At 37.4% G+C, this 16,134-nt stretch overlaps 1 pseudogene; it reads left to right on the plus strand.

The window, feature by feature from the left end:
• The first annotated feature begins 4,275 nt into the window (after positions 1–4,275).
• Positions 4,276–4,834, plus strand: LOC128591428 (disks large homolog 2-like; annotated as a pseudogene).
• The last annotated feature ends 11,300 nt before the right edge of the window (positions 4,835–16,134 follow it).

Below are 16,134 nucleotides of genomic sequence, written 5' to 3' on the forward strand. Positions count from 1 at the left end.
ACTAAAAAGCTTCTGCACAGGCAAGACACAGTAAGTAAAGCAAGCAAACAGCCCTCAGAATGGGAGAAGATATTTGCAGGTTACTTCTCCAACAAAGGTTCAATAACCAGAATCCACAGAGAATTCAAACGCATAAGCAAGAAAAGAACAAGTGATCCCATCGCAAGCTGGGCAAGGGACTTGTAGAGAACTTCTCTGAAGAAGACAGGTACATGGCCTACAGACATATGAAAAAATGCTCATCATCTTTAATCATCAGAGAAATGCAAATCAAAACTACTTTGGGATATCATCTAACTCCAGTAAGATTAGCCCATATCACAAAATCCCAAGACCAGAGATGTTAGCGTGGATGTGGAGAAAAGGGAACAGTTCTACACTGCTGGTGGGAATGCAAATTAATACGTTCATTTTGGAAAGATGTTTGGAGAACACTTAGAGATCTAAAAATAGATCTGCTATTCAATCCTATAATTCCTCTACCAGGTATATACCCAGAAGAACAAAAATCACATTATAGCAAAGATATTTGTACCAGAATGTTTATTGCAGCCCAATTCATAATTGCTAAGTCATGGAAAAAGCCCAAGTGCCCATCGATCCACGAATGGGTTAATAAATTGTGGTACATGTAGACCATGGAATATTATGCAGCCTTAAAGAAAGATGGAGACTTTACCTCTTTCCTGTTTACATGGATGGAGCTGGAACATATTCTTCTTAGTAAAGTATCTCAAGAATGGAAGAAAAAGTATCCAATGTACTCAGCCCTACTGTGAAACTAATTTATGGCTTTCACATGAAAGCTACAACCCAGTTATAACCTAAGAATAGGGGAAGGGGAAGGGGGGGGAGGATGGGCAGAGGGAGGGTAATTGGTGAGATTACACCTGCAGTGCAGCTTACAAGGGTACATGTCAAACTTACTAAATGTAGAATATAAATGTCTTAACACAATAACTAAGAAAATGCCAGGAAGGCTAGGTTAACCAGTGTGATGAAAATGTGTCAAACGGTCCATAAAACTAGTGTATGGTGCCCCATGATCGCATTAATGTACACAGCATTATTAATAATAAACAAATAAGTAAATAAATAAAAATACAGAATGTTTTCATAAAAATTCAGTGTGGCCATTAGTTCAGAGTAGTTTTTAAATGATTTATTTGCCATATTACATAATATAGCAGTATTCCTTTCAAATACAGTCCAATGACTACCCTATGAAAAAGATCATCTCTGCCCTTATTCCATATAAGAAAACTTATACCCACACAGATAAAGCTAGATTAAGAAACTTGTTTTCTTAGAAACAACCAAGGATTTTTCTTTTTACCTTGTGTCTTTGATAAATTAAAGAATGTCATTTGTAAAGCTTTAATTTACTTTTCATTTAACTATAGCAGGTGATAAATGAATCAACAACTAGATATTGCACAATAATAAATAGGTAATAGGCACATATCTCAAGCAGTAAGAAATATCAATATGAGACATGAAAAGGGCTAGAAGAGCACTGGAAATGTAGAAAATAATTTACTTGACCAAGTGTTTGGACCAATCTTAACAACTGTAGTAGATACTGTTAATGCCCTTTCCAGATTCACTTTCCTGCCAATGTACCTTTCCCAGCTGCAGGGAGTTTGGGCTACAAAGGCTCACAACTGCTAGTTTCTCTAGACAATTGTCCTGGGGAGGGTGAACTGTCCCTGAGGTGCGTCTGTGTTTGCAGTTATGGAAGCTCCCCCTCGCCTGGGAGGTTGGGAGGTGGGGAGGTAGCTTTCAGGCAATAATGGACCGACTCATTCAGGGGTATACTATACAATCTGCCTCAATGGACAACTCTGAGATGCCATTCACAGTCTCGAGAGCTCCACCTGGGATCAGGCTGTGTCTAGACTTCTAAAAGCACATCCTTTCTTGGCTTGTCCACCTACCATATTCAGTTTTCATCACTTCCAAATAGATTTTTTTCTAAGAGCATTCCCTCCAAACAATTATTTATACCAGAATCTCCAGTTTAGGCTTCTTTAGGAAAACTGACCTAAGAAAAATCAAGCAACTTGATATTTTAGCATAAGTATCATGAACTATAAAATGGTATAGGTAATTTCTAAATTTTTTTATAGTTTTTACTTTGCTCCAATGCAATATCATCTTATGCCCCTTTGAGAAGCACCGCTATCAAATTAGTCATATAGTATTTATTGATGTTATTCCCAGTTTATCAGAAAATTATTTTAATTTAGACTGAAAATATGTCTTCTCCATAGCCCCTTAGAGGCAATAAAATTACATTACTTTAAAATAATAATATTTCCATGCTTGCTTGATGCCTACACTTTTTTAGGTTATGCAAATGTAGATGGAAGTGGAAATACTCAGGATATGGTTATATATTAAACTATTGAACATTTAACCAGTTATCAAATATGTTTCAATATTTTCTTAGTGTATTAAACCTCACTTTGAATCATAATCATGAAAACACAGAACATCTCCTTTTGTAATGAGTTAATTTGCATCAGATTCTTTTCAAATTATTCCTACATTTCAGGATAACTAAAGCTTCTTGAGGAAATGACATATATTAGTGTCAGTGGCTCAAAATTAATTCCCTTCAATAATCACACTGGAGGGTGCTTGTGGGTGGATAGGAGGGCTGAAAATGCTGGAGGGCTGGTTTGTTTGTTTTGATTTTGCTTTTTTTTCCCCCCATAATGAACACATAATCCAATACGATTGTCTACACAATACAATCAAAATCAATTAAGAACCAAGTACTGATTTGTTTTGCCATATTTAACTACATTAAAAGCTTATTGCTGTTACAATTTAATGCTTACCAACTCACTTTGGGGCATATTCAATGTAAAAATCTATGTTAATTTAATGCTAAAATTGCATATTTGGAATTAAAGGGGAAAAAGGAAAATACAAGGTTAGATTCCCTCAGCAAAGGTCAATTTTCTCTATTAGTTGAAAGAGTTATACAAAATTCTTTATTTTATAAAAATAATTTACATGAGAAAAGTAGAAATTTTTTGAAGGCAAAAACATGTAAAGTTAGTTTAACATTGTCTATTTGATAGTATATCCATATATATCTCTGTGTACACACACAAATAGGTTTCCTTGTACACGTTATGTATGAATTGTGAATTTGTGTATAATATTTTTTCCTATATCAATTCAGTTTCAGTTATAAAGGAGCTTACTTGAATGGTTTTAAAGCAATCTTTTAATTTCTGTCCAGTAGACTGAAATATTAAAAAAGGTACCATTTTAAATTGAAAACAGTTTATTCAAAAGGCACAAAAATGAAGTGGTAGGAATAAACAGTTCTAGAGAAAACTTTTTGAAACTAATACAATTTAATACTACAAATTTAAAGTACGCAAATTTCAAAGTTTGACAATTTTGCCGAAAATTCACCAGGGCTTGGAGTAGGGTGACTAAGGGATGATGAGATATGTGAAGAATCAGACTTTCTTTTTTTTTTTTTTGAGACAGTCTCAGTATGTCACCCTCAGTAGAGTGCTGTGGCATCACAGCTCACAGCAACCTCAAACTCTTGAGCTTAAGCCATTCTCTTGCCTCAGCCTCCTGAGTAGCTGGGACTACAGGCGCCCACCACAAAGCCGGCCTATTTTTTGTTGTAGTTGTCATTGTTGTCTGGCAGGCCCCGGTGGGGTTCAAACCTACCAGCCCCAGTGTATGTGGCCGGCGCAGTAGCCGCTGAGCTACAGGAGCCAGATGCAGACTTCTTGATCTCAAGTTCCCTCTATTTCATTTAGAAAGTCAATAAATGTAAGTGGATGAAGTAATGGGAGAATTCAAATAAGATTTGCTAATTTTATGGGCATATCAACTACCTATCTTTCTAATAACGCAGTATAACAAAGATTAAGAAAACCTCAGTGACATAAAATAAGTATTTGCTTCTCATACATCTGCAGAGGTCATTAGATTACTCGGCTGATCTTAAATGGCTCACTTATTTATCAGAGAGTTGGCTGGTTTCCAGCTGAGCTAGGTTGGCCTGGGCTAGGTTCGCTAGTACATCTGAAGTTTGGCTGGCTTGCTTATTTATCTATGGGTTGGCTCGACTCCACATGTCTCTGACCTCACAAAAGGCTAGCTCAGAATTTTCTAATAGGAATGGCCGAAAGATGGAGTGATTAATTCAAAAGATCATTCAATAACAAGCTCAAAGGGAGCTTTGCCTTTTCACAAAAATTCCTACTCTACAAGAACAAGGAGCAGAATGAGTGAATGAGGAGAAAAAACCTTATTCTTTCCTATAAGCAGGTCACAAGACAAGAAATGAACTGTACGTGGGCAGTGATTATCCTCGGCCCCATTCAAGAGCAGATCAATAATGACTTGATATGTGAATTCCATGATGAATGTGTGTCCTCTGGGCCTCATACTACTAAGCCAGAGCATGACTATGAGGTGGATGGCAGAGACAATCACTTTTTCATTTCCAGAGAACAGATGGAGAAAGATATACAAGAGAACAAGTCTAGAAGCTGCCAGCACAACAGCAATTTATATGGAGCCAGTGTGCTGTCAGTGTGACACGCAGCAGGCAGAGGTAAACACTGCGTCCTGGACAGATTGGAAATGCTACTAAGCAGTTACATGTTTCCCTGCTCTATCCCATTGCCATCTTCATTAAGCCCAAGTCTGTGGAACTTCTGATGGAGATGAATAAACATCTCACGAGGAACAAGCCAAGGAAACCTATGCTCGGGAAATTAAGCTAAAACAGGAATTTGGAGAATATTTTACAACTGTTGTCCAATGAGACACCTTAGAAGATATATAGAGAGAGATAGGGTGTAAAAATGTCTATATAAACACACATGTGTGTTTATTTTTATATAAATGCACATACAGTCATCCCTTGGTACATGTGGGGAATTGGTTCCAGGACCTCTTGCAGGTACCAAAATCTGTGGATCCCTTATATACAAGGCCATAATGTCTATGTCTAACCTTTCCAATACGTACTTCTGTTTACTTTCAACTACCTCTAGATTGCTTATAATGCCTAACATGATGTAAATGCTGTATAACCAGCTATTATCTTGTATTGTATGGGGATAATGACAAGAAAAAAATGTCTGTATATGTTCAGTACAGATGCTTTTCTCCCAAATATTTTTGATCCATGGTTGGTAGAATCCATGGACGCAAGATCCACAGGAAGTTGACTGTGCGTGTGTGTGTGTGTGTGTGCATGTGCACACGTGCACGTATTTGTTAGTAGTCTCTGGAAAATGATACACAAAACAAGTTAAAAACAGTTTCTTCCGGGGAGAAGAACCAAATGTCTATCTAAAGGAGAGCGGCATACCACTGTAACATTTGGGATTGTGTACATACAAACCCGTGTATGTGTGTGTGTCTGTGTGTGTGTGTAAACTATTTAAAAATTATTGTGGTAATTAATTACAAAATAAGTGTAAGAAAAGCTTAGTAAATTTAGTGTTGATAAGTCTTGGCATGTTCTTTATGAGATATTTGGAAATTTACCTTGCGAATTTGAATATTTACTGGTCAAAAGAAAAACTGGACCATCTTGTCAGAGAAGACAAACTGAAGTGGATGAACTTTTGAACTAATTTTGTTATGGCTTTTCTTATATTCTAGTTTTTACTTGAACAGGAGAGAGTAGAATAAAGTGCATTGCAAGTGGGAAAATAGGCTTTTGTCTCCTGCTATTGCAACGAACTAAAGGTTTATGCATGGGTGTGGGGGGTGTATGTGTGTATGTGTGTGTGTGTGTGTGAGAAAGAGAGAGAGATAAGCCGCAAGCAACAGATTACAGTACTAAAGGGAGATCCCCCAAACCAAGAAAGTTCACAGTAAGAGTGACCAGTAAAACGTAGAAAATACATTTTCTACTCTTGCTATTGAGTAGTTCCTGGCTTTTTCTCTATTTCCCAGAAACGGCTGCCTTTCAGCCCATTACGGAGTGAGTGTTAATGCAAGTTTATTTAGGTGTTGAGCAAAGGATACATTAAGAACCCTTTGTATTGAAAGGTATCATGTTATTTTAAGACACATTACTGCTTGACATCGCCAGTGGAAAACAGACTTGAGGATGAGGATAGCAGTGGCAACGGAAAAGTGTTTTCAGGAAGCAGCTCCTCTCCTTGTGCTCCTGAATTGACTTAATGGTTCAAGCAGACAGAAGGTAGAGCTTGGTCTCTTACACTGGTAGCTTGTACAAACACGTGGAATCTCTTTCCCTCTCCATTCAATCTATAAAACCTGTAGAGTTGCCCAAGGTCATAATTCTAGCCTGATTACTACCTGTTTACCTACAAGACCACTGGGCTTCAGCAAAATTGGAATACACACATACACACACGCATACATAATGTTGACATTGTTATTTCAAATGTGTTTATTTTTTATTAAGTCATATACACATAGATCATGAATACATTTATGCATATGTGGGGTACCATGTGTTGATTTTTTTATACAATTTGACATGCTCGCCCTACCTCCCCACCAGACCTGCCTGGACGTTCCAAAGCCTTGCCATCGTCCTTTCTGAACTGAGCCCATATTGCCTTTATAAAAATTTCAGTGTTGCCGTGTTTATTTAAGGCACACAAATTTTGTTAAAATTGCTTTTGGACTTCATTTCATTGATTTTTTTTTTCTCTTTTAAGTGAAAAAAAAAAAATTGTGCTATAATGAGGAAAGTGACCTTCCAAGGGTCAAATCAGACTTTTGCTTCTGCCTACAACAGAGTCATCAGCCCTAGGTTTACCCTTTCAAAGTAAAAACACGAGATAACTATGCAAAATATATGGCATTTGACAACAGACACCTCAAGATTGCTTCTGCAGAGAAGGGAAGCAAATGAGATGAGGCTTCTGCCTCTCATGGTTTACTGCTTAGAGGAACTTTCATGATTGAGGCCTGGAGTTGAGAATCAAGGATCTGACAAGAATGGGGCAGCGCCCATGGCTCAAGGAGTAGGGTGCTGGCCCCATATACCGGAGGTGGTGGGTTCAAATCCAGCCCCGGCAAAAAAAAAAAAAAAAAACGAATGAAGCTATGCAGAGAGAGCCAGCACTCTGCACAGGGGTCTTGAATTTTGAATATTAAGCTGTGAAGTTACAGGGTTAATGTCCACCAGAACAGGCAAAGGGTGATGAGGGGTTAAAAGTGAACACCTTCTAGCCCTTATAGAGGTGCAGGAGACATGTTAGTTCTGATGGTCAGAGTGGGGGGGAATCTCATGGAACACCCAGTGTATTCAATAGAGACCCCAAGAGAGACCCTAGTAGTGAAACTAAACTGACCCTAGAATAAAGGCTATTTTATACTTGGACTTTAAAAAAACTTAGAAATAAGCCTGGAAAGAATGAAACTGATTCATAAACATTTTTTAAAGGAAGACAACAAAATCCAGACAATGAAAAATGTACCATGTCCACACACACATAAATTATTTTTTGTGTGATTTTCCCTCATCAAAATACAAGATTAATAGGAGTAGGGATTTTAATATATTTCATTCATGGATATATATCAAATACATAAAAGAGAATTTATATGAAGAAAGAATACAATAAATATTTACTGAGTGAATAAATATTATTTAATCTCTATTCTATGCCAAATATTTATACTCACAAATGTAAATCAAATAATAATCACTGTATGTTAAATGTTTATGCTGTATAAAACCAGTCCTCATTGATTTGTAGATGAAAGAAGAAGTGTGAAAATGAAAAGGGATATCCTACTTGCCATAATATCTCTTGGTAAGTAAAATGGGAAGATGAAGATTTGCAACTCTTATTTTAATTAGGAAAAAAGTAATAAAGCATGGAAAGTGAGATTTCCGACAAGAAGCAATTGGTAATTTTTGAGCAGCCTAATAAAAGAGTAGCTGGATTTTTCAAAAAGTGTCTACATTTAACCTTTCCTATAACAGATTTGCATAAAATAGTTCAGACTGTACTGCTATTAAAGCCCAATATGGAAGCAGTCTTGAAGGACCACTTAATATGGGGATCCAGCTCAACCATAGGTCTCTAATGAAAAACGAGCATGTTGCAAAGAAGCAACAAAATAAAATAATGCACACATAGGGATGTTATTATATAAAAATATATTTATATATAAAAAAGATGCTTTTTTTTTAAATCTGGCACATTTTCTTGACAATAAAACAATTCTCTCGATTACTATTTTTGTAATTTTTGTTTTGGGTAGAAAGTAAAAAGCATGTATATGAATACTGTTTTTTTTCACAAATTGCAGCAATTAATTTACCAGAAATATTATATATTGTTTTCTACATTCTCCCCAGCACATACTATAAATGAGAGCTTCTGTGTGCATTCTGTTGATGCATTATCATTATAAAAATTCTCCTCTGGCTAATAAGTCAGATAAATTCCACGTTGAAGGTTGATGCTCCCTGGAGAACCATATGTGGGTCGTTACCAAAGTTTTAATACACAAAAATCAAGAAACATAAAACCCATGCAGATGGAAACAAATGAAGCCTTCCCAGGACAATGATAACCCAAGCAAGGTGAAACTCTCACAGATGAATCAGAAAGGATTCGTCTTTTGGAATTGAAATAATGGACCATAACAGTCTGTCTCAAAACATTCATAGTGACCCACATCCTTGGTTGTTTTTACCTCTCACCTCTCTGATCAGCAGGATGGCAATTCCCAAGCATTGCTCTCAGCTGCCCTAACTTGAAAATGCCAAACCCAAATTTCTACTCGCCTTAGCTACCTACATACTCCAAGTTCATATTTCTGATTGAATATGCTCAAGACACTCCTGCATCTGAGTGTCCTTAGCTCCTCCTCCTCAGCGATTCCTCCACTTTGGTCAATGGAACCAAAATCTTCCTGTTTTCTTATACCCAAACCCTGAGATTTGTTTTAGTTTGTTCTTGTTTCTTACTATTCACATCTAATATTTTTTCTTCCTTATTATCTTCACAATCCAACCCCTCCTCACAAATCCTGCCATTCTTTAGGCTGTCATGATCCCTGGTGTCAGGACTCTCACTGGGTTCCCAAGTGTCCTCCCTATCTCTACCTTCCCCAAGCCCTGCCCAGTCTGTCCCCCAGGGCTACCAGTAGGGTTTTTCTCACTGCAGGTCACACGGATCCTCAGTAAAATTCTTACACCATAGCTTACATGAAACCCACAGGTCATCTTTTTGTACATTTTGCTACTATTTGTACTATATAAAGTTAAAATGAATTTTTTTTTTTCAAATAAGAGACTTGACACAAAATTCCAGATTTCTGACTTATCTCAAAACTCAGTGTGGCAGCAGTGGCCCTGCATTCCCACTTTGTGACAATGTGCTGAGACTAAGCAGGAGGTGCTCCAGGGGATAGCCCTCCCCAGTGCTCCACAACTCATGGGATATTTATGCTTGTACTTGCCAAATCATCTCTCCCCACATGTTTGGCACTGGATGGCATAAGATATCACTTGGCTTTACAACCCTTGGCCCGAGCACACTCTACTTGAGGATTTGGCCTAATAAAACCTTGTAAAATTGTTTCTTGTGCTAAATCATGTTACCTCTTAATTCAGGTTACTCACGTACAAGAGGGATAATAAAGATCAGATGGTCCCCCACACTGCTAATTGCTAACTACAAGCAGGGAGTAGAAAAATAAATTCCCTGACCTCACATTTCTTCCTTCCTCCAATCTCTCACCAGAACTCTCACCCTTCACTGGCTAAACCCAATCGGAAGCTCCAGAATGGGTAGTCAGAAGCATTTAAAATCCACAATGGCCAGGGAGCAGTTCTTCAGCATCTAATTTATTTAAATCATGATTACGTTCCCTGGTAGAAACAAAGCTGTCTAGAAACTTAAAATCCACAGACCCAAACTTATGGGTACAAGAAGCAAAAATTTCACCAGTGAGTCACAGGTAAAATAGGGAGAGAAGCTAACCTTTTCTCTACCCTTGGTCCTCAGATGTGATATTCTGACTATGTAGATAGACCCAAATATAGTAAAACCTCCATAGTTGACCACCTCGTTATACTGAACACCTCCTTAAGTTGACCTAACTTTCACAGACCAGACATGAACCATGTGTGCTCAATGGAAGATTGACCTCTCTATATTGACCACCTCTGTTAATTGTATCTTGACCACTTGAACTGTGACATAAAATATTAATTTACCCTCTGTAACTTGACCAGTTGAGTGTTCACACCAAGGGGTAGCAGGTATGGGTCTTTCCCCTCAGTTACATTATGTTTTCTTTAGTATAAGTTCCTTTCTCATGTTTTATTATTACCACATGTTGCATGAGGCCTAATGTCCTATGTGGAAGACTTTTACAAGACAAAGGACTGGTCTGAACTGTAGGTATAGCCTACAATTACTAAAAATAATTTATAGCTAATTGAGACATGATGGCCCAAAGGAAAGAACTCAGAGAGTTGACATTGAAGGAAAAGGTCAATCTTCTACATTTTTTGGAAAGCAGTAGCCAAAGAAAGATGGTGAAACATTTTGGTGTTAGCAACACCTCAAAACATGAACATGAATACTTGGGAAGAAATGGTAAGGACAAAACTTCTCTTGGTGAAGTCAGTGAAGCCACATTAAACTGGTTCAAAAAAATGAGAGAAGTTAATACCAGAATCTCTGAGCCAATGATTCAAGAAGTTGCTGAAAAATTCCCACAGGAATTTGGTGTGGCAGATTTCCAAGCATTTAAACTCTGATATGAGATCTACCAGAAAGTTATGTGTGGTGAATCCAGTGATGTTCCAGTAGAAGTTGTAGAAGAGAGTTCATCAAAAAGTTCCTGGACTTCAGCAGAGACTTCAAAGATGAGGACATCTTTAACACTGTTGAGTGCAGACTCTTTTTCAAGGCAATCCCCGACAGGAGCCTTGTCATAAAGGGTGACAAATGTAAGAGTGGAAAACTTTCCAAAGAACATGTCACAGTTCTACTTGATGCTGACTCAACTGGAGAGAAACTAAAGCACTTGGTGACTGATGAATCAGCAAAGCCACGTATATTCAAGAACCTGAAGACCAAAGACCTCCCTGTCACTTGGAACTCAAACAAATGCACGTGAATGACTGGTGCCCCGTTTAGAGAGTGAGTAAGGGGTATCTACCAATAGATGAAAAAGAAGAAATGGCCTATTCCACTGACAGTAAACAACTGACCTGGCCTCCCACAAGTGAACCATCTCACAACCATGACACTGAAATTTCTGCTTCCAAACACAACTTCAAAAATAAAACTTCTTGACCAAGACATCTTCAAAACTGAAAATATACTACCACGCCTGGCTCCTACAGTGATTTCATATGATATTCTCTAATAAACACAAACCTGTGAACTGTCTGTGGAAGCAACTTCACCAGCTGCATCAGTTAACACTCTGGATGCTGTCCTCTGGACCAGTTCTAGCTAGACTCGAATCAGTTTCAGCCAGAAACGATACAAAAATGCTTCAAGAAAACTGGGTTTGTCACAACCTAAGAACGCGATGTTTTGGCCCTATCAGACAATCCATCTCCCACGAAAGAATTAGAAGGAGTAGCTTTTGAAGGTTTTGTTTCAATAGATAATGAGATGGCAACTTGTAATGAACCTGACCCAGAAGCAATTTTCCAAATGATGTTAACCAAAATACAGACCAGAATAAAAGGGCATGAAGTGGCTGATGAAGTGGAAGAAATAAAGATGACACATGAATTGCAGAGACTCCAAACAAAGAGGATGTCAGACATCTGATCGTGCAGTTGAAGTCATTTGCTAAAGAAAATTGCCCAGGTATGCTGAGTGATGATATAATCAGCATCGAGAATGCTTTCTCCACCTACATTTGTATTAAGAATAAGAAACAGACCTAATTGACTCTTTTTTCAGAAATAATGATTAAAGCATGAGAAAACAGTAAATGTATTGATTTGTATAATTTACAATTTGTAAATTGATTTGTATAATTTTGTATAATTTACTGTATGTATTATTTTACCTGGCTTTTATTGTGTGTGATTTCATACGATATTCTCTAATAAAAGCTGTACAAGAAAGTAAAGTACATGTACATATCATGTACTTATGAGAGTAGGCCTCGTTCCTTACGTTGACCAGTATTGATCAGTTTGTTACAGTCCCCTGGGTGGTCAACTTACAGAGATTCTACAGTATTAGCTTCTGGCTTAACAGATTTCAGCTTCATCCTGTACAACAGCACTAAACCTCACGGGATATTTTCTCCTAGCTGGCACTGCAAGTGGCCTTTCTCAGGCCATTCTACTGTTCTGTCAAGGTAACTGTTTTTTACTTAACACAAATAAGATCAAAGTGAATTCCATTGGCATGAGTTCAATGTCTCACTTCCTTTTCCTCAACATGAGCCCCCTGGTCAGAGGTGATGTTCTGTGGAGTGCCATGGATACAGCAGTCTGCGTATTCAAGAAATCAAGATGCTGGCAGAAGCCCTCAGGGTAGGCAAGGCATATCTGGTCCTGAGAATTTCGGTGCCTGTGTGAACAAATGCTGCCTTCTCCATGCTGAGCAGGTTGCCAGCTGTTCCATTAGCAAGTGATGCAGGAACTCACTTTTGTCCTCTGCGTAGTCAGATTGAACACTCTATTGAGTGTCTAGAAACCAAATTGGTCTTGGTGAGAGCAAGTGCACAGAGTTGAGCCCATGAATAATCTCTATTCCTGGTACCCTGGTCATTTTGTACCAAACCAGGGTGCCTGGGACAAGAAGTTATCTGACACCCATAATAGGACAAATCATCTACCTAGTTATAAACAGCCTGCTTCAAGAATTCTATTGCAAATGTTTTGTACTCTGTGCCCATTGTATGAGGTCAATCTATATGCCTGCTTCCTACGCCTCCTTTGTCACCAGCTGTGTTCATTTTGAATCCATGACCACTCAGTCCATTTATTAGTCACAATTCATGAATCAAGTACATGTATGCTTTAGACCATCTTTTTTTGCAGAACAAGTGTTCAGCCACATGAACCACCTCAAGTTCTGCCCATTGTGAGAATTTCCTGTCACTGCTTTTATTGAGAACTACGTCTAGGTGGGTCCACAGTTCATGCCAATTCTAACATTGTGAGGCAGAAAGAGGCAGAATCCTGTTCCCCTTCACTTTCACACCTCTAACTTATCCACGTCATGCAACAACTCCCAACATTTTTCTCAGATTTATGAAATGTGCGGAACACACACACACACACACACCTCACTACCCACATATGGAAGCCCACACTAGACTTGGCTTGGAACTACAAACTGTTGCTTCAGAAATAGTCTTACCACATAGCAAGACTTGCTAAGAGCCAACTAGAAATTAACCTTTCTACAGCAGAAGAGAGGGACAGCAAAAACATTCTTTTAAAAGCACAGATTTTAAATGAAATTAAACATCGTTCTAGAGCTGTGTTAGTTTTCCCTCTCGTTTCTGTTATCAGTGAACTTACTCTTATCGGAAGGATAACACTGATGTCAGGGAAAGCAAACAGCACCCACTCATGTAAACAATCTCATCTGTAATTCATTAACCCTGCTACCCTCCGCCTGCTAAGAAAAGCGTCCCATTTATTAGCTTCCAATTCCCAGTTTATGTTTGTCTTTCAGTTCTGAGGCATTACTGGGCAGTAAAGGGCAGAAACGTGCTATTACCGGTAACAACATTTATGTGGACTTGCCAATTTACACGGATGGTCCTGGTTGCTTAATGAATTATTTCACCTGTGCTGGATGAGGTACCCTACACTCCTCGTAAGTTTTATTTCCTGCTCACTCAAGAAAGTAGAAAATATGTATTACTAAGGTATCACACTCTTTAGATTCTCCCATCGAAAACAGGAGAAACAGATACTGAAACAGCAATAGCTGCAGAAGAACAGCAAGGCTTCCCACAGCCTGGGTACTACTGGCATTTGACACGACTCCAGGTGGTTTTCCCGATATCAATGGCACTCTAACCAGGCAGATAAGGATAGATTTTTTAAAAAATGACAAAATTATTTCCTTTCATGTGTTCCTCCAATCCTTTAATTCATTGGCTTAAGGAAAAAGTCTCATGTTAGGGCTAGCATTTAACATCTAATGTTTTAACCAGAGAAAAATAGGTCTCCCATTCAGAACATTTGGTGGGCAAAACATCTAGCCAAAACCTACTGACATTATTCTGTTTTCATTGTCTTTTTATAGCAAATGACACTGATTTTATAGGAGGATAGAGATTTCTCTTCTGATAAACTTGTTTTCTAAAGTAAGGTGTTTTAAGAAAGAGTTGTAAGCAAATAATGGCAGAAGTAATACATAAATACAATAAAATCTCAAAATGGGAATACGAAAATAAATTTTTAAAGCATTGCAAGAGAAAAAGCAAGCTATCTTAACTATTTATGCAGATACTTAGTTTTGTAGTTAAGAATTCTCTCAGTATTGGTGGGGGTTTGCATATGAGCTCTGGATGTGTATAGCAGGGGATTGAGTTTCTAAACTTTCTTCTATTTCCAATGTCCATATGATGACAACATTCTATTATTGTCACATTTCCATTGTATAAGTGTACAGTAGGACCTCCATAGTTGCCCACCTCCCTACATTGACCACCTCATTAAGTTGACCTAATTTTCACAGACTGGACATGCACCACATGTATGTGTCAGTACGGTAAGCCTGGTTCCTCATGTTGACCAGTTACTCACAGTCATCTTACAGAGGTTCTACTGAATATGTACATACGTGTGCACATTTACACATAAACATACATACAGACATATTTCAATAATGTTTGACCACATTGGCTTTTCATACTGCTAAGTTTTATTTTTTTAAACTAGAAGTGTGTCTGCACATATGTAGATATCATTTGGTTATACTTTTTATAATCGTATTAAATTCAGAAAGTTCATTCTAAAATATCCATCATTTCCATCAATTAAATATATGATACACTGTTTCATGGACATGATGATTTGACTATTTCTGTTTATTCACTCTTTTGATTATCTTCTATTTAGAATATAGGCTTAATAAACTCATTTGAATGAATTAAATATATCTGAAGATTTTGTTCTTGAGAAAGCATCGAGATGATTGAGATTTTGTGTGTAGAAATAGAAGAGCCTTCATTATACGCATTAGTCTTATTTACCCAAGATTAATGGCTTAAAGTTATATTTTGCTGCAATTATTTATATTTCTGTCTTAGTCATATGCAAATTATATTATTGGTTAATTTTACATAAAGCAACTATGTAGACAGAGCAACATAATTTTTGAGGTGGCACAATTTTTATTCACTATCATCAAACTTCTTTAACAGAATTGGTATCTATAACGGAAGGGTATAGCTTTCTAGGGGTTATCACTTTACCAACTTTTTTTTTTCTGACATTCCAGTACAACTCCCAGGAATTCCTGGTACCTTCTTCACTGGAAATGTTCCCAATAGGTCACTAAACCCACATGTTTCCTAAGACACAATATATTCTTCTGCTTCAATGGATTCTTGAAGTGGAGATAAAATTGCCATGGCTTTTAAACACAAGTTACTGTGTAAATAAACTCCTTCTAGAGTTTTTTCTGAATTATTGAGAGTAATTTCAGATTTCATTTATTCTCATAAAAAAAAAGAAAAAGGACAGTTTTGCCACATGTGTGTAAGCCCAGAGGGATGCCGTAAACTCTGAGAAAAACTTTAGCAACCACTGCAGAATAAACAGATGGACACTTTGGCAAGAATCGAATGTTTTAAAGACAAAAAAAAAAAAAGTTGGTCAAGTTTATTCCCATGTTCAAATCTTCCTTTTTTTGGTAGAAAACACATTTTGCAAAGCACTTCTTAAAACATAATAAATGTGTTGATATTAAATCTGTTTTGAGTCTGACAGCTGTAATATCCTGGGACCAGGAATCACTTATTTGCTCATCATGTAAATATTTTTAAACAAACACTTAGCAACAATAAAGTATGGTGATGGAGTGTAGTTTTTTCGATGTTGCACTATACATACATTTTTACGATTGACATAGGGCCAAAGCATAGTATTCATACAATTTGTCATGTGTAAATATAACTTTTATC

The sequence above is a fragment of the Nycticebus coucang genome, chromosome 8 (assembly GCF_027406575.1).
Source record: "Nycticebus coucang isolate mNycCou1 chromosome 8, mNycCou1.pri, whole genome shotgun sequence".
Lineage (NCBI taxonomy): Eukaryota > Metazoa > Chordata > Mammalia > Primates > Lorisidae > Nycticebus > Nycticebus coucang.